General features: G+C 40.1%; 1 protein-coding gene across 1 annotated transcript in view; it reads right to left on the bottom strand.

The window, feature by feature from the left end:
• The window catches only part of LOC109410275 (uncharacterized), a 140,485-nt gene extending 124,038 nt beyond the window's left edge, over nucleotides 1–16,447 (bottom strand). The window contains exon 1 of the mRNA XM_062854356.1: nucleotides 15,656–16,447. The gene's annotated coding sequence lies outside the window, so the exon portion shown is untranslated. The remainder of the gene's footprint in view (nucleotides 1–15,655) is intronic.
• Between the last annotated feature and the right edge of the window lie 5,805 nt (nucleotides 16,448–22,252).

Raw genomic sequence — 22,252 nt, 5'->3', positions numbered from 1 at the left:
GGAATTTCCGAGGATCTCCTGGAGGAAGTCTTGCGGATTTCCTGAAGTATCACCACGGATCTCTTGGAACTCCTGGAAGAATTCCGGAAGAACTCCTGGAAAAATTCCCGAGGAACTGATGGAGGCATTCCCGAAAATCTGCAGGGGGAATTTTCCAGAAATTGATAGAGGAATTCCCGAGGAACTCCTGGAAGAATGCCCAAGAATCTCCGACAGGAGTTCCCGAGGACCTCTAGGAGGAACTCTCAAAGATCTTCTAGAGTAATTCTCCAGAAACTCCAGAAGTAATTCCCGCGAATCTCCTGGAAGAATTCCCGAGGATCTCCTGGAGGAATTCCTGAAAAACTCCAGGAAAAATTCTCGGGAAACTCCTGACGAAATTCTCGGGAAACTTATGGAGGAATTCCTGAGGAACTTCAGAAGGAATTCCTGAGGATACTCTGGAGGAAATTCCGTGATCTCTCTAATGAATTTTCGAAGAATTCCCAAGGATCTCCAGGAATATTTGCCGAGAATCTTCTGGAGGAGTTCCCCAGGAAATCCTGGAGAGATTTTCGTGGACCTGCTGAAGATATTCCCGGGAAATATTGGAGAAATTTCCTCGGAGCTCGAAGATAAACTCTCTTGGACTTCTGTAGAAATTGCTTGGAAACTTCTGCAGGTATTTCCGAAGAACTGATGCAAGAATTCCCAATGATGTCTTAAAGGAATTTCCGAGGATCTCCTGGAGGAAGTCTTGCGGATTTCCTGGAGGATCACCACGGATCTCTTGGAACTCCTGGAAAAATTCCCGAGGAACTCCTGGAGGAATTCCCGAAAATCTGCAGGGGGAATTTTCCAGAAATTGTTAGAGGAATTCCCGAGGAACTCCTGGAAGAATGCCCAAGAATCTCCGACAGGAGTTCCCGAGGACCTCTAGGAGGAACTCTCAGAGATCTTCTAATCTAATCTAATCTAATCTAATACAAACGCAGCCAGTACGAGAAAGCATCCTGGAAATTAATCGGGTTAGATCATGCCCGATTACTTTTCTTGTCAATATTGAGGCTTGCAGCATATCAAAGATATGACACAAGCGTCAAAGCGGCCAGGCCTACTGCGTTGTATTTGCCGCAAAGATGATTCTTTGAAGTACCTCGAGTTTTAAATGATTGTTCTTTCGTCGAAGTAATTCTCGAATCTACAGGGGAGGAAGGATGCGTGGACATACCGTACCAAACGCTCCAGATTATATATGGTTAATATGGTTGAAATATATGTAAATGTATCATATTGGATGTTATATAATGTAAATTGGAAAGGCCTCACCCATTTATTGAGTAGCTTTTTAGTACATCGTCGATCCTACAATTCGTTGAATCAGGAATCTGCTGCAACACTGCAGCCACTATAGAAACATTCAAACAGTAACCACAATAACTCACACAATTTGTCATCGCCAGACCATATGCCGGGTGCGTACACTTTCAAACTTAACTAATTTGGATACAAGATTTTCGTAATTCAACACGCAAACTTTTCATCAAGTTTACATTAGGAACGACACCTGCTAGGAGGAACTCTCAAAGATCTTCTAGAGTAATTCTCCAGAAACTCCCGAAGGAATTTCCGCGAATCTCCTGGAAGAATTCCCGAGGATCTCCTGGAGGAATTCCTGAAAAACTCCAGGAGAAATTCTCGGAAAACTCCTGACGAAATTCTCGGGAAACTTATGGAAGAATTTCCGAGGAACTCCTGGAGGAATTTCCGAGGAACTTCAGAAGGAATTCCTGAGGATACTCTGGAGGAAATTCCGTGATCTCTTGAATGATTTTTTGAAGAATTCCCAAGGATCTCCAGGAATATTTGCCGAGGATCTTGTGGAGGAGGTCCTCAGGAACTCCTGGAGGGATTCCCGTGGAACTTCTGAAGGTATTCCCGGGAAATCTTGGAGAAATTTCCACGGAGCTCGAAGATCAACTCTCTGGGACTTCTGTAGAAATTGCTTGGAAACTTCTGCAGGTATTTCCGACGAACTGATGCAAGAGTTCCCGAGGATCTTCTGTAGGATTCCCTAGGATCTCTTGAAGGAATTCCCGAGGATTTCCTGGAGGAAGTCTTGCGGATTTCCTCTGATAGTTTAGGCGCAACGTTGTTTTTGTTTTAGTTCATCAACAAAAACGTTAAGCTGTATCATGTCGGCGTAGTGTCAACGTCTTTTTTGATAAATGATATCACTCTGTATTATTTGATATAGAGCGCAGGGAGAACATAGCATAAATTTTGATTTTTAACATTATTTTTATACTAAAGCCGCCCGACACGAATGCCCACTTTTGGGTAAAATGTCGTAAATAAATAATAATAACAATACTAAAGCCAAAACATGGAATGTAAAGTCATGTGAAGACTTATTAGCATGCCATGTGAAGACATTTGAAGCCTCCTGAAACCTCTTCGAAACCTTCTGAAACGCCTTGAAACGCCTCTGTAACCCCCCTTAAAGCTCTGTGAAACTTGCCTGAGAACCTCCGAAGCCTCCTGAACACCTCTGAAACGTTCTGAAACGCCCTGCATCCTATTATTATCCCTATAAAGCTCCCCAAAATGCCTTTAAAGCCTCCTCAAACACCTTGAAACGCTTTGAAACTCATAGAAATGTCATGAAATGTCTCTGAACTCCCGATGAAGTTCACTTGAAGCCTCCCAAAAGCCCTCTAAAATATCCTGAAGCACCCTGAAACGCCTGAAAATACCTTCTTTAACCATCGCATAGGGTAGAAATCTACTTCGTCATATACGCTGATTCCCGTCATATCAGACCGAAAATAGCCAATTATTACAAATATTCCAACTAACCTTTGCCAATGGTTTAACAGATGGAAACAGATGTAGACTATCAATAAGAGGCCCCTGTAACACACGAAATCGAATAATTATGAGAAATTTCGCGTTTCCAATTCACTCTCCTCACGAGTAGAAAATTTATCTCGTTTTGCGTGCGACGAAGGCGACCGCACCAAAGCAACAACTAGCCGAATTGTTCTTCCTCACCGTTCAAATTTCACTTCACCAGTTGAACCAACCAAATCACACCCCACAAAAACTCTGTGGCACTTCAAAGTTGGATTTCACTGCTGCAGAATGCAGTGAAAGCTGTTCCATTAATCAAATCAATCACTTTTTCCCTCCGTTAATTTGTAAACAACAGTTGTCTTCGCCTCAGGAGGATGCAAGCAAGTGTGTGCGTGGATTTTCTGCATACAAAACATTTCACAACCACAAGGAAAGATTTCTTCGTTGCACTGTGATGTTGTATTAAATGATCTAGTGGACAAAAATATTATTTGAAATATTTTGTCGTGATTCTTAAGCTAAATTCACCTCAATTTAAAAGCTTGGATTACGAAATATTTGATCGACTTTTAGAATAAACATCTACGGTCACATACTTATTTTTGGCCATCCTATGTACCATAGTGCCAGGTAGAAGATGTGTCGGAAATGGAATTCAAGTTTTGCCCGAAATAGACGTGGACTAGACGGAAACAGGTTTGGAGGTACACTTATTCAATCCAATTATTTTAAGCAAATTTTAGATCTTCCTCAATATATTTTTACATGATATGGAAGCTAATTTATAAAATAGTAATTGCAATTGGTACCAAATTGGTCATGAGGCATTAGGCGAAGTGCAAGAATTAATTATTGGTCGGCGATAGACGGGAATTAGATAAAAACTTTACTTCATGTTTTAGTGATTCAGTAGACAGAAGAACATCAAAAATGCTATCGATTAGTGAAAATATTCCATACCAAAACTCGTATTATCATTGCCATATTAGGGTCGCTCCAACAGTGGATTTTCAACTGTTCCCCAGTACTGACTGCATCCGAAATCGACACTGAGCCTGACCGTCGTCGCTTGCCGTAACATCTAATTATAAATAAACCCATCTGTTATTGACCGAGCTGGGATCGAGCAATAAAAGTCAAGTCATAATCAAAAATCACCCGCAGCACGTTGCTCCCGAATCGTGTCCGTTAATATTTTTACAACAATAGACGCTGACACAACTGTTTACATCCGAAAAACATGCAAAACGACAACATTCTAGCTTTATATGTACAGTACCGACAAAAGCACTCACATCTGCTTCTTCAGTTCCGATCGTGAGTCGGAGATTTGCATTCTGCTGCCACCGGGTTCCCCGATTTACAGTTGTTTTCATTGGCCGGTCGCAATAACAATTAATCCACGCAGTTCCCGAGCAATAATAAACAATAAACACCACTCAGCAGGCCGACGCACTCCCACACATACACACAAACACACACACGAGCCATTAGCTGTCACGCTTCAATTTTTCACACCCCCGGTGCCAGCGACCACCGCTGGCGCTGGCCACAGGTGCATGTGGAGGAAAAATCCAAGCAATTTTCCTGGCAGCAGCACTACACCCGGCTTTAATTATTGCTTTCCGTTACTTTATTCGGGATAATAGCCGCCGTCGTCGTGAGCGACCCTACTCGTCCGCGGCCTCGCGACTCTTTGCCCTTTTCCATTTATTCGTTCATTTGTTCTGGATACCTATGGTAGACGGTTTCTTTCAGTAGTGACGTAAGCCGCCTGCTAGATGCATTTTTTATATCACGAGTCTCGGCACAGCTCGGCACTAGCTGTGTTGGGCTGTCGAGAAAAAAGGGGAACGACACTTGATCCAGAAAGATCCCCTCGAGAGAGAGTGCAACTAACACACTAGCTAAATGTATAGAATGCACGCCTACTATTATACCGTCAGTGGAACAAACAATTCTCATCTAGGTAGGCAGATGTTGCAAACAACGCGTGTGCCAGTAGACTGGTCGCTCTTGAACATATACAATATTAGATGTGTAAAATCAGATTGAGATCATGGAAAACTAGTACTTATAACAAATTCTGTAAAACGAGTTTTCTTTGAAGAGACTTGCCGTGACTATGATTACAGTCCAATGGCTCAACTGAAAGCGCAAACCCTAAACAAAACCGTTATTAACGGACCTTGTGGAGGGTGATTTTGAACGGTAGGTAGGGTAAAAATCTACTTCGACATATGCGTTAATTTTCGTCATATCAGACGGAAAATATCCATTAATCACAGATATTCCAAGCTACCTTTACAAATGGCTCATCAGATCGAAGCAAAAAGATGTAGACTATCAATACCCACCCCCTATAAAACTCAAAATCGATGGCTTATTTAGTAATGGAACAACATCATTTGGGCCTCATTTGAATTTGAAACAACTAATTTGAATGCGGTTTTCACTCAAATGCATATTATTCGGCACGGATTTGAAGGGATTCTGGAACTTTTATCTTAATATGACTCGTTAGGCTGCGCACAACAGTTTCGTCCACTGTGGAGCGGATCTGGTGTGGTGGTAAGAACACGAGACTATCACGCCAAAGACCTGGGATCGAATCCCACTCCCGACATACTCACAAAATGTGTGTTCTACCTTCGGAAGGGAAGTAAAGCGTGGGTCCTGAGATGAACTAACCTAGGGTTAAAAATCTCGTTAATACAGACAAAAAAAAAGGTTTGGCTCACTATTTTAGCGATTATATCCCACCAAAGTTTCATCTGCGCAGTTGTTTTGATGATTGCACCTTTAGCCTTTTGTTTCATCTTCAAAATTGCTCAAGTGTTTAATAGGCCTGAACTAAGCACAATTGGGTGGTTAGCTCGTTTTTGTCTAGGAAAACTAATCCTAATGGGCCATGGCGAGACGGGTTTCAATGCAAGACGGCTGCATTTTGATGCCCCTGCTAGGAAGCGATTTCGCCTGTCTTGCAATCATTTGTCGCCAGAAATGACCTAAAAGTATTGCTTTTTTCACTGAAAATTTTCGTTGCTTCGCTGAAGAACTTGACGTTTGCTTCCAGCGAAAGCTTACGCGATTCAGCAAATTGCTAAATCCGTCAACAATAACTTAACACACATGCATTTTCTGCGAAAAGCTCTATTTGCATGACAACAATCCACTCTCATAACTCACGGGCAACCGCCGTCAAATATCAGGATTGCCAACTGTCCGGCGACTGCTGTCATGTTTCTTTGTCACCGAATCTGGCACTGGGTCTTCGGCGCGGAAAGCCAAAGGTGGGAAAAAAATTTGGGGTTTGCGCGCAATATACAATGATTCCTGTTGCTAGGGACTTTCTTCCTCCTGAGCGATAGAAGAACCCTATAAATATTTAATAAATTTAATAAATAAATATTCACAAGTTAAAATCTAACATACAACAGAGAAATAAAACTGGTAGCAGCTGTCATTACTCTTCTGTGACAAGTATATTACGCGGGAAAGAATCCTCTGAAAGAAGTTCCAGGAGAATATCTGAGAGAAAGCTCAGTTAAACTTCAAAAGAAACCTCACGAGAACATTTAAGAAATATCCCAGCTCAAACTCTTGTAGAAAACCTTGAAGGAACTCTAGAAGAAAGTGTAACGGTGAACCAGATTCAATCTGGAATCGGTTGGATAACCCACTTCGCTTAAGCGCCAAGCAAGCGAAAAGTTTCACTTGCATGCGAAGAGGCAAGATTAGAATACCCGGCGAGACTCCTCAAGGCGAGTCCTTCAAAATCAACCGAACCGACGAATCGTCCCACAGCACACACTCACAGAACCTAATCATAAGCAGGATATTCAATGGGGAATCACTGATAAGAAAAACGCATGAAAAAATGATAAAACTAAAATCGATTATTGAATTTTCTCTCTCCTTCCGACTGTGGTGTAGGGCTACAATTGCTGTATTCGAGTAACGAATGCTCCGTTTATTTTCTTACCCACTCGGTCTTCTACTTTACCGCCTCTCTTTCCCCAAATAACATCCACCTTAGCCTCCTGTGTCTGATGTCCCTATATTTCCTCTCCACAATTTCTTATTCTATGATTCTGGTCCGGACCCGAGAGATCTAGTGTTTTTTCCAATTTGGTCAATTTTAACAAATTTCTAATGAAAAGATCTGACCTGTTTTAGATGCGCAGTCGTCGAGCTCCTTCCGCCTTGCCGCACCGCTGTCAGTGGTAGGCGTCCTGATCGTGGCGGCTTCTTCGGTAGGCTTGAACGTGTACACGTGGTTCTCTTGATGGCGGGCCCGCTGGTTTTACTCGCGAGTTCTGCTTCGAGGTCAACGATGAAGTATTTCTGGCACTTGGCGACCAGGGAAACACTTCGGAAGTAGTGGTGACTTCCAATGGCCCGTAGATGCGCTGGGATAGAAACACTAACCCGCCACGAGGAAAAACCTACAAGCGAACGAGTTTTCGGTCCTATCCAGAGGTCACACGACGTGCGTAACCCCCTACACCTACCCAGGAGAAACACCTTCGCTTGAAGGATATTCGGTCCTTCAAGCGAATATCACATGTTACAAATTTTGTTCCGATTGTTAACAAATTGTGTTCTCATTAGAATATTTACCTGGACCTCGAGCAGATATTTTAACAAACTTCCACTGACTTCACAGAAATTTCGGGAGGAACTCCTGCAGAAAATTCGTAAAAAAATCTTCAAGAAAGAAATGCTTGGAGGAACTGTAGTAGAAAACCCAGGAATAACTCCTGTAGCAACTTTGAGAAGATCTCCTAGGGAAGAAACTCATTCTTTCGAACCTACACAATTTATTTACGAGTTTGAACAGTAATTCGAAGCCTCACCCAAAAAGAGATTCTCCCAGCAGTTCTTCAAGAAATGATTAAAAAGTTCAGAAAATAAAGTTCCCAGGTAACCAATAAGCATTTGAATAAGCCGTATTTTTGTTTTATATCTGCATTCGACCTGCTTACTGCCGTATCATAGCAGTTGGGCTGCTAGACTGCCCTATATTAGCAATTGAAAAGCTACTTAAAATCTGACAGCAGTTATGTAGCATTTCAAATGCATGGTATGTTTTGGATAACAAGCAGCACAACTGCTACTTTATTGCCATAAAACTGCTAAGCGAGACGAGTGATGCTAAACTCACAACACATTTCCACTTTATAATTTACGTGCCCCGGCTGTAGAAGTCATTATCATTCGATCATTTATAGGTAGCCACAAAAAAAAAACAATGGAAAACAACACAAATAAATTCCATGATTAGTTTCCTAGTAGGACGTTCGGGTCAACATGACCCAGACAGGTACGCTGATCGTGCACTACGTTATCGAGGTGCGATAAACCTAATCACTTAAGAAAGTTAATTATCAGCACATGTCGGGCCTATAGCATCTATAGCATATCTAACGAAGCAACTGCCGGTGTAATATTCAAGCCTCAAATAGATCAAAAAACCAACGCACATTATCCAATCATCTTTAGCTTACCCTGTAGCGCGGTTCTGCACCATCGTCAACCCAAGGATCGAGGGATCAAATCCCAATTTCACCGAAATCAGCAAAAAAAAAACAACAACATTTCTAAACGTGCCCCATTCCTCAAAAGATGCACAGGAGAGAGAGGATAAAAATAGAAGAGAGTGAAACCGTAAAATGGGCAGGGGAAAATATTTTTGTTTTTGTTTTTGACAATCTGGGGGATAGGAAATTTAAGCATTAAATCAGCCGTATATTGGACCAAAACCTGCATTTAATTAGCACTTATGGCGCATATACGACAAATTAGCATTGAATGACCTGCTGTAAAGGCGCATATAGTGCCGAATTGATGCCATTTTAACTGCTTATTGGTTATCTGGGTTTATTCAAGCCTTCTACTAAGAATTATTCCATTAACTCCACAAGGCGTGCATCGAGGAATTAAACCAGAAACTATGGTGGTTTACTGCTAAAATCAAAAAGGCAACTTTAACCCTCCTAAGATGTTGGGCACCACGATGGCGTACGTTCAGCGTGCCTATCTGGGTCATATTGACCCCAACATCCTACTAGGGTTAATAAGGAGTTCGTCTAGCGATTACTCAAAGTACCCCTCAACAATAGAATGATGCTTCCACCGATTTTTTTTAATATACAAGAATTTTGAGGTATTTCACCATAAATGTCCACCAAAGAATGTCTTCAAAAAATTCGTCGAAGAAATTCATCAGAAACTTTATTAAATCCCAAAATTTAGAAATTTCGCCCAAAGGTAAAGAAGTCTTTTGTAGATTGTACTAGGAATTGGTCCTGAAATTCGAATTTTTTTCTTTTTATTCAAAAGGAGTTATGTACAGTCATGGGCTACTGGGTGAACCTCATTTAGTGAAAAAAACCCGATTTAATCCATCTATGGTGAACAGAACCCTTCTTACACTTATTAAAATTATTGTTGTATTATTTGTATTTAACATATTTGTTTTGTGAAATTGACCAAAAGTTCTAGAAAATATTGTGGATTTGGCATCTATTGGATTGGTTTCCAAAATAGCATCATGGACCATGGACTAAACTACCAGAAATGCCAGACACTTCTTGTATGGAATGTTTAAAAAATAGCTTACATATTCTGGAATTTTGTATCTTTTATTAACTGCTAAAAGATCTTGAATCGATTAACAAATGGGTAAGAAAATCAGCGAGATACACTTTGTCTAAATCAGTCAATTAAATTAGCTCCGAAGGACTTGTTATTCATGGTTATGGTGTAAAAACGACAAAAATGATATATCTACTAAGTTAATCAGTTTTGGCATTAGCTAGTTATTTTGGCTGTCTGGTTCTTCAAAGCTTTCATTTAACATATTGTTAGTTTCCATAAAATTCCTGTGTATTTGTAATTTGTTATTTATAATTTTGTTGAAAACAATAACACTTTGTATGAGGTCAGCATCATTTATTGAAAAATAATTTCCCATAGACTGGTCAAAAACAAATGCAAGATAACAAGTGAATATAATAATAAAAAGAATTTATTGAAATACTCTTCGTAAGATATCTCAGTAATCAAATGTCGAATCGAAATAAAATTTCAGGACCTTATACAAGCATATTGTAGCTTTCATTTGGTGCTTAGAGAACCCAGATCGGTTGACAGACGGCTGAGATATTTATTATGGTACCCTTGGTCAAAAATCTCTCAAAAAGTTAACCTGTATTACTCCCAAGTACTCTTTGAAAGATATCTCGGTAACCAAATGTCCAATCCTAATGAAATTGTATAGGGTTCTACTAGAATGTTGTAGCTTTTATTTGGTGCCAGGATAACCGAAATCGGTTGACAGACGGCTAAGATATTTATTATGATACTTTTGGTCAAACATCTCAAAAGGCTTAGTTGTATAAATCCGAAGTACTCTTCAAAAGATATCTCTGTAACCAAATGTCCAATCGAAAGAAAATTCCTGGGCGATCTACTAGGATGCTGTAGCTTTCATTTGGTGCCAAGAGAACCCAAATCGATTGACAAACGGTCGAAATATTTATTATGATACACTTGGTCAAAAATCTTAAAAAGTTTAGAAGTATGACTCATAAGTACTCTTCGAGAGATATCTCGGTAACCAAACGTCCAATCGAAAAAAAATTCAATAGCGTTCTACTAGGATGTAGTAGCTTTCATTTGCTTCCAAGAGAACTCAAATCGGTTGACAGACGGCTGAGAAACGTGCGTGACTTTTTTTGTAACGCACATACACACACACACACATACACACATACACACACACATACAGACATTTGCTCAGTTCGTCGAGCTGAGTTCAGTGGTATATGAGACTCGGCCCTCCGGGCCTCGGATCGAAAGTCGGTTTTTCGAGCGATATTTATACCCTTCTTATGGGTGTAAGAAGGGTAAAAAACACCAGCGAATTCACCTTCTGCAGAGTGATAATCCTTCGAGGGACTTCTAGCAGTTCCTACTGAAATTACTTCAGCAGTTTTTTTTTCTGGTGCTCCTCCAGAAATTAATTCTGGGAATCCTCAAGATTTTTCTACTTGGATTCATCAAGAAGTTCCTTTTTTGAAAATTCCTCCAAAAGTTTTATCTGCGAATTCTTCAAAATTTTCCTCTGAGATTCCTTCTGAGAGAAGCTCCTTAGAGGATTCCTCCTTAGACCAGTAGTTGCTTCTGCGATTTATCCAAGAGTTCTTTCAAAGATTCCTCCTTCCGTGATTTCTTCCGGCATTCCTCCAGAAGTTCATTCCAGAATTCACTCCTTCCTTTAAAGATTCTTCAAGATTCTCCTGGGATTTTTCAAGAAGTTTCTTTTGAGATTCCGGAGAAACTCCGAAGTGGTTCTGGAAAACTCCATATGGAAAAACGCGATTTTATAAGGACAAATCAAGTGATATTTATATAGGGGTCTATTCAGGATTTGTTTACAAGTTCCTGGAATAATTTCAGTAGGAATTCCTAGGGGTCCTTCGAAGAAACCTTTAAAGATATCTTAGAAAGAACTCTTATATCAATCTCTGAAGCCTCTCCTGGAGGAATTCCAGAAAGAGCTCCTGAATGAATCTCCGAAAAAATCTACTACACCGAGAAAATTTTCTACTCAGTGGCTGAGTTGGTCTTACACAGAATTCGAAAAATCCTTTGTTTTCTTACTCAGTTTCAGCTAAAAGTGGGACAACCCATTGGCAATGGCCCATGACTGTGTATATATAAAAACCGATTAATGATAAATGATAAATAATTAATGAAATAAACGCCTATTTTAAAGTGATGGACGCATGGTCATTGGGACACGGTTTATATTAGAAATATATGAAAAATGGAAAAACTCCAGCTCCTGTACATTTGTTGAGTTTCATTTTGGTCCCATATCAGCTGGGCAAAATATCAGATCAATCGGAAAAACTATAACTATAACTATATAACTATATTTTTAGTTTTTCAAATAAAAATCACTCGGGGTCACCCCTTAATCCCCAAAAGAAGTCGATGAATGATTTCTGTAGAAAAGTTCACGAGGAATCAGACATCCGTAGACCGGAAAGCGATGCGACGTTCGTGGAAAAAGTTATTGAGCCTAACCCGATCGATAAAATGACGAGATTTAATTATTTATTGTTATTCCTTACATTCTATTTTCAGTCAATAACTTTTTCCACATGCTTTAGTTCGCTTTGCGGTCTTCGAAGGATTATATCTCTGTTCGGAACATAAACCACTGCGACCAATATTTGATCTAATGTCTTCGAAGGATTGGTTTCTCGTTAAATTTCCAAAAAGAAATCATTCGTCGATTTATTCTTAGGGGTTAAGGGGCAACCTGTGGCGGTTTTCCTTTGAAAAAGTGATTTTTTCCCATAGTAAATCATATGAAAACTTAAAATGGCTGGTGCTAAAATGTAGTTTCCCCAATTAAGCTGAATTTTGATAGGGACAGTTGATATGGGGCCGAGATGGAACTCAAAAAGTGTACAGAAATGAAATGTCTTTTTGTGTCTCATGCTAATGGTCATTCCACACGTGAAAAACACAAAACTACAAAAAATTTAACTTTAAAATGGCTTGAACATTCCTAATTTTCTTATATATGTTATGTAAAAATCGTTAAAATATCGTAAAAAAAATATAAAAAATATAGTCGTTGTGGTCCAACATTGTGAAAATCATAAAGAACAAAAGTTTGGGGTCACCCTCTCAAAAACATGTCATTTTTTTAGGCCCATATCGCGTCCGATTTCAAAACCCTAGGTCTCATTCAAAAGATAATAAGCCAAAGAAACTTTGAACATGATTTAAAAGAAACTTTTTCAAAAAAAAACTGTACATATGTAAACTTAACCCAAAATTGCCAAATTTTCTAAAAAATGAATATAAACTTACGACAGTGTCGCTGGAAATTGGGTCGACCAAATTTTAAGATGAAAGCGGTAATATGACCCATTTTCTATTAGCTTTCAACTGCTTTTTACAGAACTTAGCTAAAAAATCTAGAAAAAAAAAGTTATTAAGTAAATTAATCCTTGATGTCATCGGCCAAAAGTTTGGGGTCACTTTCGTAAAACATGGAAAAGTGATTTGTTGATATCTTTGTCATCTTTCATTCAATATTAATTGTTTCAGGCTTATTTGAAACAAAATGAACGTAGGGCTGACATTTTTTGAAATGTGGTGAAATGTGTTAACTTTACATAACATTTTTATATACAAAAATCGTTAAATATGTTAAGTTAAAGACATCAAACATAAATTTAGTTATATATCTTTGAAATGAGCCAAAAAAAAAATAAAATTGAACTATAGATGAAGAAGATATCACCAAATCACTTTTCCATGATTTACGAAAGTGACCCCAAACTTTTGGCTGATACATCATATTGACGGGTGACCCCAAACTTTTGGTCGATGTCATGAAGAGTTAATTTACTTAATAACTATTTTTTCTAGATTTTTAGCTAAGTTCTGTAAAAAGCAGTTAAAAGCTAATAGAAAATGGGTCATATTACCGCTGTCATCTTAAAATTTGTTCGACCCAATTTCCAGCAACACTGCCGTAAGTTTATATTAATTTTTTAGAAAATTTGGCAACTTTGAGTTAAGTTTACATACATTTTTTTTTTTTGAAAAACTTTCTTTTAAATCATGTTCAGAGTTTCTTTGACTTATTATCTTTTGAATGAAACCTAGGGTTTTGAAGTCGGACGCAAATTGGCGGAGATATGGGCCTAAAAAAAATGATATGTTTTTGAGCGGGTGACCCCAAACTCTTGATCGGGAGTGTATATTGACCATTTTTAATAACAGTTTTTTTTTCGGGATATTTTTATTAAATCTAGAAAAAAAGTTTGAAAATTAAAAAAAAATTAGAATGGCGTTTTTTGGACTACCCCATTTTCAAAATGGCGAAACAAAAAATTACGGGTTTAATTATTTTTGGTAAACATTATCCAACCAAATATGAGCAATATCGGATTACATTTATTTTCGAAACGACTTTTTTTTTTCATGGAATGTTTGCATGTATGTATTAATGTTCCGGCATATCTCTGGAATGCAACAACCAATTTCAACCAAATTTGGCCTACACATGGCGGCTTAGGCCCCAAGATGGCGGCCAAAGTTCCGGAATGTATGCTATTTAACGCCAATGCTACTTCGGATACTATGCAACATGTTTATCTATCGATCGGGCTCGATGAGTCATGCGAATAGTCAAAAATAGAGAGTAGAAGGTAGGGTAGAATAGACAAAGGGGTAGAGGGTAGGGCGCAGGTGGTAGAGTTGAGGGTGGGGATAGAGCCTACGACAGGGAGTTGGGATTATAGGACAAAGAAGACGGTAAGGTAGACGGTATGGAAGAGAGTAGGATAAATTAATGAGGTAAGATTAGATGAGATGAGATTTTCTCGAGATACTGTCACGATTTTTTTTTCAGCATTGCTTCAGGTATTCCTCTCGAAAAGCTTCCCAGGATTGCTCTCGGGATTCCTATACAGATGTTCCTTCCGGGATTTCTGTAGGAATTGTTCCTGAAACCTCTTCAGGGATTTCTGTAAGGATTGCTTTAGAAAATCATGAATAGATTCCTTTAGAAATCCTAGGGATTCGCGCATGAGTTCATGCAAAGCCATTAAGTATGATCTTGAACCGACTTTTCGAACGAATGTTCGAAAAGTCCTTCAAAGATTTATTCCAGGATTCCTGTTGTGATTCCTTAAGGGAATATGAAAGGAATATGAAAGAATACAGAAAAATAACGCAATTCTATTTTTTAGGTATTCGTGAATTTCTGCTGGGATTCCTTCGAAAATTCTTCTCGAGTTTTTTTTTTCAGGGAATTCTTCAATGATTCTTTCAAGGATTCCTACTAAGCTTCCAGCCATGATTACTCTAAGTATACGATCAGGTATTCTTCACGGGATTCCTTCAAGAGAAGAATAACTTCAGGGATTGTTGCGAAAGGATTTTAAGGGATTCCTGCTGAGATTACTTCACAGATTCGTCCTGCTACACTTTCAAACATTTCAGAGATTCCTAATGGAATTCTCTCGGGTGGGATTCCTTGAAAGGTTCTCCCCGGGATATTTTGAAGGATTCCTCTCGATTTCTTCTATAATTTTTTTAGGAACTCCTGCCAAGCTTCCAGCTGAGACTCCTCTCAGGATTCTATCAAATATGCCTCCCAGAATTTATTTAGGATATCCTCCCAGGATTCCTTCTGGGATTTCTGCCGGGATTGCTTCAGAAAATCTTGGAAGGGTTCTTTCAAGTGTTCCTCTAGGGACTACTGCTGGAATACTTTCAAAGATTCCTTCCGCAATTTCGTAAAGGATTCCTTTAGGGGCTACTGCTAGGATTGCTTCAGGGATTCCTCCTTGTATTCTTTCAAAGATTCCTTCAGGAAATCTTGTTGGATTCTTTCAGGTATTCATGCTGGGGTCCCTTCAAACATTCTTCCCGGTTTTTTGTCATTCCAAGCGGGAACTATTCATGACAGCAGGAGAACTACTCAGCGTCTTCGGATTGGTTCATTATTAAAAAAAAAGGCTCTCGAACAAATTGTTGAAAGAAACGTATCAAATTAATTTGTTGATTAATCAGTACCTACACATAGAAACAGATTGAAATGTTGTGTTGATATTAACTAGATTGTTCATGATGTTCGAGTTTAGATTATTTAAGTATTAGAAAACATCGCCTTGTATACCTGAAAAAAAAAAGAATCCTCCTCATATCCAGCAACAACAAGTGAAGTTTACTTTTGTAATTAACGGAAAAACTGAACCGGTCTATCGCACACACCTACCTATACAGCAGTTGTTACCATTGTCAACAAAAACACTCGTTTTCACTCAAGGTGCGCCATGCTGTTTTCTTCCGCGGAGAAGCACTTAAAATTAACCACCACTTTTGTTTCACCGAGAAATTTTGCTCCTTGCAAGCGTGTCCTCCCGGAGGCGCCACTTCTAACGGTAGCCAAGTACGTTCTCACATGCGGGGGTCACAGCAACAAACGGCGCCAAAGGGAATCGAGACACATTTTTCTGTGGTGACGATCTATGGTGATGATTGTCACGGGAGAGTAATCATCATTAGCATTAGCAACCATCAAAGTAGGCCCCACAGGTCACGTGCGTTGTCCAAAATTATCACTCAAAAAGGGTACGAGCTCCGAATCCCAGCACCAGCGCCTACTTCGAGGCAGGACACCTCCCCCGTTACACTCGCGAAACGCGCGTACACTTGAGATACCGGCTCAAGTGCCCGAAGGTAATGACACTCGTAGGTATACCTCGAGCCAACAACCACCGCAAAACAAACGTCAAGCGAAAGCGATACATCACAGTAGATCCACGACACCACGAACGGAACAGCGCTGCAGAACGTTGACCCTCTCGGCCATCCAGTACGACACCAACTGAACCTAGGACACGAAATTCGACAGCGTGCTGCTGCTGCTAGTCGTCCCCCAAATACTGAAACCCGAGGAGATCCTCGCTCCACACTCCAACGGCAGTTACATGGAGCTAGGAGCCCCAAACAGCTGACTAGATTCTCGAAATTTTTGCACTGTCTCTCTCGTAAGACTTTCTCTCCGCCGCCGTCGCGTCATCGTAGTTAAGAACAAAAATGAAGCTTTCACCACACAACCTCGGGTCAGAATCCGACCATATAGTTATCTCGTTTCCTCACACACCGCCGCGGCGCGCCGGTAGGATATGGCACGGCACGCCAGAGCTTTTCCAAACGACCAGAGCACGTGCTCGCTCGGGATTTCCATATGAAGGAAGTGAAAACGAGAGAACGATGGAAATGTACGCACACGTCAGTGTTCACGGCAAAAACCACCATGCGTCTCCACCGCTCTCTCGCAGTTAGCAAGTTTTTACATTCCCTTGTGTTTCGAGAGTGATAGATATCGTGATATCGTTTTTCATCATCTCCTGCTTTTCGGTGCTTTGAAAATATAGCTTAGTGGAATGGGTGGGAAAGTCTCCTCGCATTTGCATCAGATATGAAGGAAAATGCTAAATTTGAAACAATGCCGACTAGGGTGATGCTCGCTTTTGGTAGGTATTGGAGTATGAGATTCCTCCACGGATAGATACCATAAGAAAATCCTACAGGAATGTATTTATTTAGGAATTTTTCCACCGAAAGGTTCCGAAAGGAAAGGTTCCACCGAAGAATTTCTCCAGTAATTTTTTTCAGTGATTCCATCATGGATTCCTCCAGATATTCATTCAAGAATTCATTCAGAATTCTCTCCTGGGATGTCCTAATAAATTCCTCATCGCATTGCTTCCTGGATTCCTCCAGGTATTCCTCCAAGTATTGTTCCACAAATTCCTACAGGGATTCCGTCAGGAACTCCTTCAGGAATTCACTCGGGAATTCCTTCTGTAATTCTTTAAGGAACATCTCCAGGGTTTATTCTAAAAATACCTCCAAGGATTTCCAAGATCCAGGAAGTTTTCTTGAATTCTTTCAGGAACCCCTCCGAGAGTTCGTCCAGGAATTGTTTAGGCATTCCCTTAGGAATTCCATCTTGGGATTGCTTCCGGGATTCTTCCAGGGGTTTCTTCAGGAATTCCTGCAGGGATTCCTTCAAGAGTTCCTCCACGAACTCATCTTGGGATTCCTTCATGATTTTTTAAATAATTTCTTCTGCGATTTATTCAGTACTTCTTCCTGGGATTTCTACGGGCAATTTTCTAGTAAATCTTTCTGGGATTTCTCCAGAAATACCTCCAGTGATTCGTCCGAATGCAATTTCTGCAGGGATTCCTCCAGCGATTCCTGCGAGAAATCCTCCAGGAATTGCTTATGAGATTCCTCAAGGAATTGCTGAAATTGCTCCAGTGATTCTTCAAGCAATGTCTTCTGGGTTTACTCCAGGGATTCCTCCAGAATTTCCTCTAGGAATACCTCCAAGCACTCCTCCGCGAGTTCTTCCAGTCATCCCTCCCGGGACTCCTCCAGACAATCTTCTAGGAATTCCTCCAGACATTCTTTAAGAGATTCCTCCAGGAATTCCTCTAGGAATTCTGTCATGCATTTTTCAAAGAATTCGTCCTGATATTTTTCAAGTAATTCTTCCATTCATTCCTCCAGGAATAACTCTGGAGATTATGGGGGAATTAATCCAAAAAAATATCCAGGGATTACAGGGATCCAGGAATTTCTGAATGTATTCCTTTAGATATTACTGCAGGGATTCTTCCAAAAATTCTTCTTGGAATTCCTCCAGCGGTTCCTCCAAAGTTTCCTTCAAGAATTCCTCCATGCCTTCCTCCAGGAATTCTTTCAGGAATTCTTTCATGAATTCTTGCACTGATTTTTACCGTAATTCTTCCAGGCATTGTTCGGATTTTTTTTTTTTTTAGGGATTCCTCCCGGAATTCCGAATCACAGATTTCATGTTCTGTGATCACAGAATCACAGAATCCGAATTCTCCAGGAATTTTAGAAATCCTTTCATAATATTGGGCTGCAAAATGGTGAGTCGACAACCTGGAGCATCCAACATAGCTCTGGTCCTCAGAAGTTCCTACATCCTGCTTCCACGGGTCAATCGATGACAAAGAACTCCAGCTAAGAGTTGTGTGCTTCGTTGATAGTGCAGTCTGGGTACTGTTGTCCTTCTGGCTTCAGCTAGATTGAGCAGGCACGTCCCGGGGTGCGGCTCAAACAGCATCTGTTTAGGCATGCAGCGGCTGAGTATTAAATGCTCCTCCACCAGAAGCTATACCTTATGTGGCAGCCCCACCACGGTGGATAAGGGACCTTAGGCTAACAACCTACTGTTTTAGAAACCCAAAAACCGTTACAGAAACCGAAAATGGTTCGGCCCTCTGCACCACCGTAAGTAAGTTCTATTTTCTTTTCCAGCGTTGCAGTCAAGAATTTCTCCTAGGATGCCTCCATGAGATGTTTTTGAATTACTTCAAGGATTTCTAGAGGAATTTCTCCAGCGATTTGTAATGGATTTCTATACGATGCTGTTACAGGGATGCATACAGAATCCAGAAAATTATCCATAAAGTCAACTAGGAATTCTTTCACAATTTTCACCAAGAAAATTTGAAATCGAATTTGTACAGGAATCCATCCATGAGTTCCATCAAGAATATCCCCTGCAGCTCCTGTAAAGGAATTTCTTATGAAATTTGTCTAGCGATTCTTTCAGGAATATGTTCTATGATTCTCTTTTTCCTTCAAGAAATCCTTTAAGTATGGAAAATTTCATGAATTTCTTCAGGGGAGATTCCACTAGTAGTTTTTCCGGGGATACTTTGAGAATGTTGTTTAAGAAAATCCTCCAGAAATTCCTCCGAGAATGTCTTGAGCGTTCCGTGCAACGATTGTTTTAGGATAATCAACAGGGATTTCCTTCCGAAATTGGAGGCTGAATTTCTCCAAAAATGTCTCTTGGAGTTTCTCGAATAAGAGTCGCAACCAATAAAACAGCTGCTTTTATACAGTCTTCGTAGCTGTTTAAAGAACATTCTTTCAGTTAGAAGCTGTGACGAAGAACCAGCTTGTTTAATGTAAACATTATTGGGTTTGACGTTTCACAAGCTTTTGCAGCAACATGAAGTAGGGTAAGGTCTCTTGTAGCACAATTATAAAGCCTTGTCTGGTGTAAAACAAAACGGGCTATTTTGTATGCTATTTATATATAGTAGTGTGGCAGCAAGGACATCATCAGGACCATTGGATACAGAGATCGAGAGTTCGATTCCAAGTAGCGGCAAGTACTTTAGTTATTCAATTTTAAAAGCGATATTTCCTGTTCCACATGTATTGCGTCACGGTATCCATAACCTAATTATATTTAATCGATTAATTTGGGGATGCCGTATAACTATTATTTAACAACTGTGAAAAGGTTGAAAAAAGCGCCTTCCGAAGGTGTTGTTCATTTAGTGGATACATAGGAGCCGAGAAAAGAATTTGGTGGCATAGAAGCTGCTGGATTCATTGGTATAGGGCTTGCATAGAAGCTTCCTTCATGAATTCACTCGGGAATTCTTCCAGGGATTATTTTAAGAATACCTCCAAGGATTCATCCAGGAAGTCTTCTTGGTATTCCGTCAGAATTCATTCAGGAATTGTTTAGAACTCATCCTGAGATTCTTTCATGATTTCTCCTGGGATTTCTCCAGGATTTTTTCCAGGTATTTCTCCAGGAATTCCTCCAGGGATTCCTCCAGGGTTTTCTCCTAGAATTTATCCATGAATTCTTCTAGGAATTTCTAGGACTTCCTCCAGGCATTCCATCAGAAATTCCTCTATGAATTAGTTCAAGAATATCTCCAGGAATTCATCCAGGTATTTTTCCAAGAATTCCTCTATGTATTTCTACAGGAATTCCTTCAGGAATTCCTCCAGGAAGTAGTCCAGAAATTCTTCCAGGATTTTCCACAGTAATCCCTCCAGGAATACCTCCAGAGATTCCATCAGTAAGTGCTTAAGGGATTCTTCCAGGAATTCCTCCAAAGATTATTCCAGGAACTCCTCAAGAAATTTCTCTAGGAATTACTCAAATTAATTCTTCAGACATTAATTCCTCCCATGAATTCAAAGGCAAGGTTGGGAAACGTTGCTTTAGGCATTCATCCAGGAATTGCTCCAGGGATACCTTCAGAAATTACTCCAGGGATTCCTTCAAAAATTCCTCTAGAGATTCGTCCATCGATTCCATCATGGATTCCTTCAAGAATTCCCCCTCCCCCAGGCATTCCTTGGGAGTTTCTCCGAAAATACATCCAGAAATTCCTCGAGGAATTCCTGCAGGAACTCCTCCAGGGATTCTTCCAGGAATCCCTCTACGGATTTTTCCAGGAATTCCTCCAAGGATTTCTGCAGGAATTCCTCCAGAGATTGCTCCGAGAGTTCCGTTAGAGATTGCTCCAGGAATTCTTCGTGTGTATCCTTCAGAATTACCTCTCTGGGGGTCTTCTCGAAAATGTATTCAGGGGTTCCTTCAGAAATTTATGAATACCTGGAAACCAGGAAACCAGGACTTGAGTCGCGTCACTGAAGACGACCTTACAGTTGAGGTCGAAATACGTATCCCTCAAAGGATGCAAATTCTTAGTGGAATTAAAAGGAACAGTACTTAATCCGATTTTCTTTTTACATACAGGTGTTCCAGTAACACGCTTAGGCTCATCATCATCATCATGGAAAAATCATTCCATCCAGTTGCATAAATAGGGTCAGTAAGGCAGTGATCAGTTCAGTTCTATTTTGTAATTGTAGTTCTCAAGTGTTTATCTTTGGTTTAAGTTAGGTTTAAGCGAAATTAACAATATTTTTTTCCCTTTGTGTCGGGAAATGTACTAATTCTTCGTTAAGATAATTTTACAGGGATGCACACTGGATTCTCAGGGATGCATACTTTTTTTCCTGTGTTGGGGACATGATACCACTTCGTAAATGGTCGCATTGATCTATTGTGGTGTGATCCTCTTTGTTTTTGCTGTACTGGAAGTATTCGTCCCTATTTAGAAGGGATTATCCTCCCAGTAGTTGGCGTGTGTCCCAATCAGGTACTATATTTCTAATGAAATTCAGCACCCTTTTGGGATTGCAGACCCATATTTCCCACGGCGCCAACGGGCCCTTATCAAGGTATTGGCAGCGCTTACGATAAAGCGCAGCACATTCGCACAGTAAATGCTCAGAGCTTTCGCTCTCTAATTTGCGAAACCGGCACTTATCATCTTGCACTCTCCCAATTGTTTTGAGGTGAGATTTACAAGGACAGTGACCTGTAATTAATCCAGTAAAAGTACTTAAATCATGTTTATTCAGGTTTATTAACCTTAATGTTCTATTAGCATCCGGCAATATGAATCGTTGCGATTGACGACAATCCGGTGTACCAGCCCAGGTAAGTTTCACTTTTTCCCTTTCTAAGTTCTTTAATTCCATTTTAAGGGCACAAGGGGCTATTCCGAAGAATGGCTCGGGCCCAGTAAACTGAGTGACCCAATTTTTGCTAACTGATCAGCTTTTTCATTTCCTTCTATTCCGCAATGGCCAGGAACCCAATAAAGATTGACCTTATTGCGACAGGACAATTGCTGCAGCAGCTTGGTACATTCCCACACTAGACTTGACGTATATACTTTAAACTTCAACGCATTTAGCGCTGCTTTACTATCTGAACAAATACAAATGTTTGCATTTCTGTAGCGCCTTTTGAGACAGATGTCGGCACATTCCAAAATTGCATAAATTTCAGCTTGGAAAACTGTTGGCCAGGTTCCCAATGGTAATGACAGATTACCTCCAGGGCCAAATACTCCCGTCCCTACCATGTTATCCTGTTTTGACCCATCTGTGAAGAAAATTGTAGAGCCAGGTCGAAAGTGTGGTTCTCCTATTTCCC

The sequence above is a fragment of the Aedes albopictus genome, chromosome 2, assembly GCF_035046485.1.
Source record: "Aedes albopictus strain Foshan chromosome 2, AalbF5, whole genome shotgun sequence".
NCBI lineage: Eukaryota > Metazoa > Arthropoda > Insecta > Diptera > Culicidae > Aedes > Aedes albopictus.
Note: the sequence above shows the minus strand (reverse complement) of the source record. Positions and strands in the feature narration are given on the sequence as shown.